We start from the raw sequence: 10,000 nt of genomic DNA, 5'->3' as shown, positions 1-10,000 counted from the left end.
GAGAGAGAGAGAGAGAGATCTTGAAATATACATAACCTAATATTCTGGCTGAAAAGGAAGGTTAGAGAGAGAGAGAGAGAGAGAGAGAGAGAGAGAGAGAGAGAGAGAGAGAGAGAGAGAGAGAGAGAGAGAAAGAGAAATCAAACCTCACTATAGAATATAAAACAAAATAAAGCAGAATTTCTTAACCTTGATGCTGAGAGAGAGAGAGAGAGAGAGAGAGAGAGAGAGAGAGAGAGAGAGAGAGAGAGAGAGAGAGAGAGAGAGAGAGAGAGAGAGAGAGAGAGAGAGAGAGAGAGAGAGAGAGAGAGAGAGAGAGAGAGAGAGAGAGAGAGAGAGAGAGAGAGAGAGAGAGATCACTATAGAATAAAATAAAGCAGAATTTCTTAACCTTAATGCTGCCACTACCAGGGTTTGCAGGAGTCAGTTGTGGAAATGGTGAAGGAAAGCTGCAATATGAACAATTACACCGGAACACTTACTAACAACACTGTGCTTTATAATGGATAGAATTTGTGATCTTGTTTAATTTCCTTCCCTTTTTTTCTTGAAGGACATTAATCAAGAGTACTTTTTCTAATGGGTCAAATGTAACTTCTTTCTAATTTTCGTGTTTTGTGTATAAGACAGACAGTGGAGAATAATTTACCTTTTTAGTGCATTTATTTAACATTTTCTTCATGTGAGAGGGGCAGTGGTGAAAGGTAACCAGAGAGAGAGAGAGAGAGAGAGAAATAGAGAAAGGAGAGAGAGGAAACTGAGACCGAAAAATTAACACGCTCTGAAAAAAAAACCTTGATACTGAAAAAAAAGTAGATAAATTTAACGAATGAGTAAATAAAAAGAAAAGTAGAGAGAGAAAAAGAAAGAGAAACAGAGTGAAAACTGACCAATGTGGAGAGATAGAGGAAACTGAGACCGGGGAAAAAATAACACTGAAAAAAAATCTTGATTCTGAAAATGAATAAATAAAACGAATGAATAAAAAAAACAAATAAATGGAGAAAGAGTGAGAGAAAGAGAAAGAGGAGTGAGCACTGACTATTGGGGAGAGAGAGAGAGAAAGAGAGAGAGAGAGAAGCTGAGACCGGAAAAATTAACACACTGGAAAAAAAAGTCTTGATTCTGAAAAATCAAATAAATAAAACGAATGAGTAAAAAATAAATAGAGAGAGAGAGAGAGAGAGAGAGAGAGAGAGAGAGAGAGAGAGAGAGAGAGAGAGAGAGAGAGAGACAGCCACACACCATAACCACCAATAAACACACCAGGGTACATCACGCAGGTTTTTCAAGGGCAGACACACTCGGGCAGGTGCAGGAGGCGTGGCGGGCAGGCAGGCAGGACACACCGGGGCTGCACCTTCCTACCTTACATGTTTAAGGAGTGACACAAGCTAGGGTGTCCTGCTATCGTGTCCATCTAGACATGCACAGGGAAGGGAGAAGGGAGAAGGGTTGAGGACTGTTCTCTCTCTCTCTCTCTCTCTCTCTCTCTGACCTTCATTTTCAGCCAGGATATTAGGTTATGTATATTTTAAGATAGATAATTCTCTCTCTCTCTCTCTCTCTCTCTCTCTCTCTCTCTCTCTCTCTCTCTCTCTCTCTCTCTCTCTGTGTGTGTGTGTGTGTGTGTGTGTGTGTGTGTGTGTGTGTCTGTGTGTCTGTGTGTGTGTGTGTGTGTGTGTGATTCCATTTATACGAAGAAGTGTAATGTCTTTGTTATTCTCTCTCTCTCTCTCTCTCTCTCTCTCAGAACTGGTAAATCAACACAAGAAATGAGAAACAACACTGACAATTCCTCGCCACGTTTTCTGCGGTGCGAAAGAAAACGTGGCGTACAAGAGGAAGGATGGAGTGAGGGAAGGGGGAACTGAGGTAGTCTTCTAAAGGGGAATATTACTACTGGGAAAATCATGTTACGTGCACTTAGAGTCATCACTTAATTAAACTACACAAGGGACGGGGAGTGAAGAGGGAAAATATAACGTGGGGACTTGTGGACAGGGGTGACTTTGATAAACTGTTGTGGCAGAGGAAAACATGACATTGAAGGGACATAGAGGCAGGGGAAAAATAATTGTGTTTATACTGAAATTAGTTAGAATAGACTGGGTTAATTGTTTTAGTCTTTTAAAATACAGAGTGATATAAGTCATTTGAGACACTGGAAGGGTGAAGAGGGAGAAAAAATTGTGCTTTTACTGAAATTAGTTAGAATTGACTGGATTAATTGTTTTAGTCCTTTAAAATACATAGTAATATAAGACATTTAAGACACTGGAAAGGTGAAGAGGGAGAGAAAAAATGTGTTTATACTGAGAATAGTTAAAATATATTAGCTTGTTTCACTTCTTTAAAATCCATAGTAATAAAAAGCATTGGAAGTGTAAAGAGAGAGAAAAAAAATGTGTTTATACTGATAAATGCTTAAAATAGATTAGCTTTATTAAAATACACAGTAATATAGAAGATAATAATTGTAATAGTAGTAGTAGTAGTAGGAGGAGGAGGAGGAGCAGGAAGAGGAAGAGTAATAATAACAAGTAGTTACAAAAAGATAAAGAAAAATAAAATCTTTCCTAACGTTAATATGGTTTTCAGTTATATATTGTTATTACTGCTACTGTTATTACGGAGAGAATCGTTTTTTCTCTCTTTTTTTCTCTCTTTCTTTTTTTGAGCTTATGTTACGTAGAATCGTTAAGACTTCTCTCTCAGCGGTGGTGGTGGTGGTGGTGGTGAAGTACAGAGACAGGTGGTGTACTGCTGGTGTCTTGCTGATGTTGGTGGTGGTGGTGGTGGTGGTGGTTATGATGATGGTAGTGAGGAAAAAGACGGGGTATGGTGGTGGTGGTGGTGTTGTTGTTGGTGGTGGTGGTTGTGGTGTTGTGATGTTGGTGGTGTTGTGATGGTGGTGTTGTGGTGATGGTTGTAGTGATAATGGTGAGACAAAAAGACAGGTTATGATTGTGATAGCGGTGGTGTTGTTGTAGTGGTGATGTGATTGAAGCTGTAGTAATAATAATGGTGAAGCAAAAAAAGAAATAAAAGTTATGGTGATGGTGGTGGTGTTGGTGGTGGTGGTGATGGTGGTGGTGTTGTTAGTGGTGGTATAGTAGTGGTGGTGTTGTTGTCGCAGTATTGGTGTTATGGTTGAGGTTGTAGTAATTATGGTGAGACAAGTTTTGGTGGTGACGGTGGTGGTTGTGATAGTGATGGTGTTGATAGTGGTGGTGTTGTTATGGTGTTGGTGTTATGGTTGAGGTTGTAGTAATAGTGGTGAGGCAAAAGATAAGTTTTGATGGTGGTAATGCTGCTGGTATCGCGTTGTTGGTGTTGGTGGTGGTGTTGGTGGTGATGGTGGTGGTGGTGGTGATCAATGTGAGTGAGGCGGGAAGGAATTTGGGCGCCACTCGAAGGATTAGTGAAGGGCAGAAGTAGAAAAAAAGGAGAGAAAAGAATGTAACGTCCCAGATTCTTGTAGACTATGATGGAAATTTTTGTGAGGTCAGTGACATTAGAACAGAAAGGAAAATAAAGAAAATAAAAGCGAAAAGAAAAAAAAGAAAAAGAAAATTTACGAAATTAGAACCGTAAGGAAATAAACAAAATAAAGCAAAAATTAAAAGAAAAGAAAAAAAAGAAAAGTTATGACATTAGAACCGTAAGAAAACAAAGGAAAAGCAAAAAAGAAAAGGAAAAGAAGAAAAAAGAAAAGTTACCGCAATAAGAAAATAAAGAAATGAAGGCAAATATTAATAAAAAAAAAAGAAAAGTTACGACACTAGAACCACAAAAAATAGAAAACAAAGCAAAAAAGAAAAAGAAAAGAAAAAAAAAGAAATGTTACGGTGCTTCTACACAATGTCCGTATAAATTTTCCTGCTCATAAGGACTAAAAACAAGAAAATCGTATTACAAAAAGAGAAAATAGGAAAAGAAAAGAAAAATACGGCACTTTTATACAATTTCCATAGATTTTGCCGCTAATAATGATTAAAACAAGAACAAAAATATGTTAAATGAAGAAAACTAGAAAATAATTAAAACCGTATTTCGAAAAAGAGAAAATAGGAAAAGAAAAGAAAAATACAGTGTCTCTACATAATTTCCATGGATTTTGACGCTAGTGAAGATTTAAACTAGAAAAACAAAATAAAAGAAGAAAACTAGAAAAATTAAAATCGTGTTACAAAAAAGAGAAAATAGGAAAAGAAAAGAAAAATAAGGTGTCTATACAATTTTCATAGATTTTTTCCCTAATAATGATTCAAAGAAGAAAAATATATTGAAAGAAGAAAACTAGAAAATAATTAAAATCGTATTACAAAAAGAAAAAAAAGGAAAAGGAAAGAAAAATATGGTGTCTACATAATTTCCATGGATTTTTTCCCTGATAATGATTCAAAGAAGAAAAATATATTGAAAGAAGAAAACCTAGGAAGAAAAAAAACTGACACCTTTCACTATTTTTGCTAGACTTTACTAAAAACAATAACAATTTGATCAAGAAAAAGTAAGAAAAAGGAAAAAAGAAAAAAACCCGACTAATTTTCTTTCTTTTCCTGGCGGCGGTGGTGAAAAGAACAACAATAACATTTTCAGCAACACAAAAAGATCGCAGGAAAGAAAAAGAGTAGGAAAAAAGAAAAAAAATAGGAAAAAATAGCAGCGCCTAATTTTCTTTCTTTTCCTGGTGGTGGTGGTGAAAAGAACAACAGAACAATATCGGAGGTAGACAAAAGGGACGAGATGAGCAACAGAGCAACATAAGTATAGGGATAGTTGATGCAGTATTATAGTGACCACAACTCAGGCACGTCAACCCTTTCATTACTGGGACGTATTTTTACCGTGACCTTTGGGTATCACTAGATGATTTTATTGACATTAGGAAGAGTCTATGGAGGACAGAATATTAACCCCTTCATTACTGGGACGTATTTTTACCGTGAGCTTTTTGTGTAACTAGATGATTTTATTGACACTAGGAAGAGTCTATGGAGGACAGAATATTAACCCCTTCATTTCTGGGACGCATTTTTACCGTGACCTTTGGGTGTAACTAGATGATTTTATTGACATTAGGAAGAGTCTATGAAGGACAGAATATTAACCCCTTCAGTACTGGGACATATTTTTACCGTGAGCTTTGTGTGTAACTAGATGATTTTATTGACACTAGGAAGAGTCTATGGAGGACAGAATATTAACCCCTTCAGTACTGGAACGCATTTTTACCGTGAGCTTTTTGTGTAACTAGATGATTTTATTGACATTAGGAAGAGTCTATGGAAGACAGAATATTAACCCATTCAGTACTGGAACGCATTTTTACCTTGAGCTTTGGGTATCACTAGATGATTTTATTGACATTAGGAAGGATCTATGGAGGACAGAAGATTAACCCTTTCAGTACTGGGACGTATTTTTACCTTGAGTTTTGTGGACGATTAGACCATTTTAATGACATTAGGAAGGATCTATGGAGGACAGAATATTAACCCTTTCAGTACTGGGACGTATTTTTACCTTGAGTTTTGTGGACGATTAGACCATTTTAATGACATTAGGAAGGATCTATGGAGGGCAGAAGATTAACCCTTTCAGTACTGGGACGTATTTTTACCTTGAGTTTTGTGAACGATTAGACCATTTTATTGGCATTAGGAATGGTCTATGGAGGTCACAAGATTAATGGCCACAGTCCTCACTATCATAATCCCTACATAAGTTTCTGAAGCTGTATAAAATCATCAAATAGTAACCAGATTCAGTATGTGAAACGCGTCATGGTACTGAAGAAGTTAATGGCCAGAGTCTTCACTATTTCAATCCCCACATAAGTTTCTGAAGCTGTATGAAATCACCAAATAGTAGGCAGAATGAATATGAGAACGTGTCATGGTACTGAGGGGTTAAGAACAAGGAATGGTGATAAGGAATTGTTTAGGACAGACTGAGAGTGACAATTAAATGGATAGGAGGAATGAATAGACAGACGAAATTAAAGATTAGGTTTGGTAAAAGTTCAGATAATGATGGATAACTTGAGAAACGTATTGTGGATGACGTGGAAATGGTAAAAGATTGGTAAGTAAATGGCCGAATGGATAGATAAAGGTGTAATGCAAGTACGGATCATGAAGGGATGGAATGGTGGTGGTGGTGGTGGTGGTGGTGAGGATGGTGGTGGTGGCTGCTACGATACTACTACTACTTCTACTACTACTACTATTACAACTACCACCACCACCACCACCACCACCACCACCACCACCAACAATAATGATAATAGTGAATAGCGAATAAGACACTAAACAACACCCAAAATACATTCACGAGGGAGCGATAAAGACAGGAACTAGAGCAATAATCTGGTGATGAATGGTACGAGAACCACCACCACCACCACCACCATCACCACCACCACCACCTCTACCAACACCGCCGCCACCGCCAGGGTCTCTACGGTCGATAATCCCTTTGGTGTGTGCGTTGAAATGAACCTTATTGCTTAATGGACTTTCTTCCTCTCCGCCCCGGCCGTAGATCAGGTTAGAGGTGTGAAAGAGAGAGAGAGAGAGAGAGAGAGAGAGAGAGAGAGAGAGAGAGAGAGAGAGAGAGAGAGAGAGAGAGAGAGAGAGAGAGAGAGAGAGAGAGAGAATTTTGTAATGGTAATTCAAATTATACTACTACTACTACTACTACTACTACTACTACTACTACTACTACTACTACTACTACTACTACTACTATTGTTATTATCATTATTGTTATAATTATTACTATTATTATTTTGTTTTTATTATTATTATTATTATTATTATTATTATTAGTATTAGTATTAGTATTATCAGTATTAGTATTAGTATTAGTATCATTATTATTAAACCACCACCACCACCACCACCACCACCACCACCACCATCACCATCACAATCACCACCACCACCACCACCACCACCATCACAATCACCACCACCACCACCACCACCATTACAACCCTTTACAAAAAAAACACGCAAACATTTACATTTACATAACCAACCATTTCATTTATTTAACCATCCACGGAGTCTCTCATTCATTTACCTTACTTTATTTACCAATACCACTGGCCACTGCACTACAGAAACAGCCTGAAGCAACCAAACACTACAGCAGCAACAACAAAAACAATCCCCGCACTGTCGACTCGCAGCAGAAGCCAAACCAACCAACGCAAGACAGTGGGTAGGAAAGCGAAGGAGAGGGAAAGGGAAGGGATGAAAAAGCACTACAATAGAAGCTTTTGGCGCTATACACTCCCCTACAGCTCCCCTACACTTGCTACAGGGCACGGATACAACACGGCGTTGGGTAATGCTGGGTGTTGGATGGTTGGAGGGTGGGAGGGAGCTGGTCAAGGCTGCCAACGCAACACAAAAAGAGAGCCACGGAGATGCAACCCAGGTATACAGCAACACCTTCTCTGTGGGGTGAGGGGAGTGGAGGGGTAGGGAAGGGGGAGGGAGGGACAAAAGAAGGACGCTGTTGGGGAAATGGAGGGAAGATTGTGGTGGAGGATGAGATGGAGGTAGAAATGGACGAGGAGGAGGAGGAGGAGGAGGAGGAGGAGGAGAAGGAGGAGAAAGAGGAGGAAGTGTTTGAAAAGGAGAAGATTTGTAGAGACGAAAGAGGAGGATGAAGAGGAGGAGAAGGAGTGAACGAGGAGGAAAAGATATAAAATAGAAAGAAGAAGGAAGAGAAGGAAGAGAGAAATATAACACAACTTTAGAAGAGAGGGAAAAATAATAGATCGGAATAAGAATAAATGACGAGAAGGATAACCACAAGGAAAAGGAGGAAGAGGAGAAGGAAGAGGAGAAGAAGAGGATAAACAGAAGAAGAAGCAAGACCAGAACAAGAATAAATGAAAAGAATAACCACGAGGAGGAGGAGGAGGAGGAGGAGGAGGAGGAGGAGGAGGAGGGAGGACGACAAGGAAGAGGAGAAGTAGAAAAGGACAAGGAAGAAGATAAGAAGAAAAAAGGAAGACCAGAAAAAGGATAAAAGAGGAGGAGGAGGATAAGGAAGACAAGGAAGAGGAGGATGATAAGGAAAAGGACAAGGAAGAGGATAAGGAGAAGGAGAAGGAGAAGGAGAAACAAGACCAGAAAAAAAAAACACAAGCAGAGCAGAGCAGACAGTGCAGACTTAAGAGAGGAAGCAAAGGAGCTAGAGGTTTGGTTACCCATCGAGAGGCGGGGCGGGGCGGACGGGGGCGGCGGGGGGGCGGCAGGGGTGGTGGTCATGGTGGTGGTCATGGTGGTGGTGGTGGTAGTGGTGGGGTTGAGCATCAGAAATCGGGAATGAGCAGAACACCAGAGAACCAGATCGGTGGTGCCGTTACGGGGCTGAAAGAGAGGCTTGTTTAGACCACTGGGGGACTGAGAGGGGCTGGGGGAGAGGCCTGGAGGGGCTGGGGAGGGGGGAGTGCTCTAAAGGGCTAAGTCAATATAGGAAACTCACTGGGCGGGACTAAAGGGCTGTAGGGCTGATGGGAGAAATTTTTTTTATGTAAGTGGATGAAATTGTAAGGTAAGGCGTGTTATGACATGTGCCTGTATTGTGAAACGCTTTGCTCCTCTCACTATCACTGCTTCCAAAGTCTCTAGTTGAAGATGATGATGTTTTTAAGGGTATTTCTATGGTTCTGGTGATGGATTGGCAAGATTTCTGGCTTATCATAAAGAGAAACTGTCTTGAAAATCTTACTAGTCGTCTCTGTGACCTTAGGAAACTGTGAAGGTGAGAGAGCAAGGCGTTTCTAAATATGGACGATGGACTGGTCAAAGCGAGAGAGCGGTAACGTTTGGGCACTTTTTGTATGGCAGGGCGTGAGGAAAGGTCAGAGGTGAGTCCAGGTGGGGTTCTGCAAGTGGAGGGGCTTGTCATGAGGCTCTATAACTGGTGAGAGGAGTGGGTAAAGTAAAGGGAGAGGAGATAGAGAGTGACTTCCAACACTACCATTTCCTTGTTCACGTGAAAGGAAGGAGTGAGACTAAAATTAAACTCGTGTCTGATTGGGAATAAAATTGGAAGTAGGAAATAGAGACACGAGAGGAAGACAGAGGAGGGATTTGTATATATAACCTGTCCTTGAATTGGTTGAAAGGAGGCAAAGTTGTGGTGATAAAGGCAACTTCCTGCGCCTAACTACGAGGAAGGAGGGAAGGAGTTTAAAATTTGTGCAAAGATAGAAAAGATACAAACTTGCGAATATTGTATAAGGAAAGTTTTATATATTTCCATCTCTCCTTGTACTTGTGACGGTGTGAAGAGAAATAATAGACTTTAGAAATGAACTTAAACTGAGGTCAAGAGAGTCAGAAAAGAGAGGAAGGAGATGAAAAACAAAGACATTATGTACGTGAGATTAAAAATAAGAAGAGAGAAAGGAAGAGGAGAAAACTTTGAAATTGAGCTTATACTAAGATCAAGAGAACCAGAGAGAAAGAAGAGGAAGGACATTAGAAACAAAGACCTAATATACGTAAGATTAAAAGAAGGGAAGGAAAATAAAGAAAAAGGAAGAGAAAACTTTAAAATTGAGCTTAAATTGAGATCAAGAGAACCAGAGAGAAAGAAGAGGAAGAAGAAGAGAAAAAGAAAGAGATAGACATATACTTTATACTCAAGATTAAAAGAAGAAGAGGAAAAAGAAGAAGAGAAGACTTGTACTGAAATAAAGAGAGAGAGAAGAAGGAGAGGAAGAAGAAGGAAGAAATAACTTATGCATTATACACGCGAGATTAAGAGAGGAAGAGAAGAAAAGAAGAGGAAGAGAAGACTTTAGAATTAAACTTGTACTGAGATCAAGAGAGAGAGAGAGAGAGAGAGAGAGAGAGAGAGAGAGAGAGAGAGAGAGAGAGAGAGAGAGAGAGAGAGAGAGAGAGAGAGAACTTTATATACCCTTTATATGCAGACTGAAAAATAAAGAAAGTAAGAAAATAAA

The 10,000-nt window shown here is 39.4% G+C and overlaps 1 protein-coding gene across 1 annotated transcript in view; it reads right to left on the bottom strand.

The window, feature by feature from the left end:
• LOC123508545 (calcitonin gene-related peptide type 1 receptor-like) overlaps window positions 1-10,000 on the bottom strand; it is a 264,938-nt gene that overhangs the window by 4,965 nt on the left and 249,973 nt on the right.

Source organism: Portunus trituberculatus, chromosome 25 (genome assembly GCF_017591435.1).
Source record: "Portunus trituberculatus isolate SZX2019 chromosome 25, ASM1759143v1, whole genome shotgun sequence".
NCBI classification, from domain to species: domain Eukaryota; kingdom Metazoa; phylum Arthropoda; class Malacostraca; order Decapoda; family Portunidae; genus Portunus; species Portunus trituberculatus.
The sequence above is the reverse complement of the archived record's forward strand: the minus strand, read 5'-3'. Positions and strand labels throughout refer to the sequence as shown.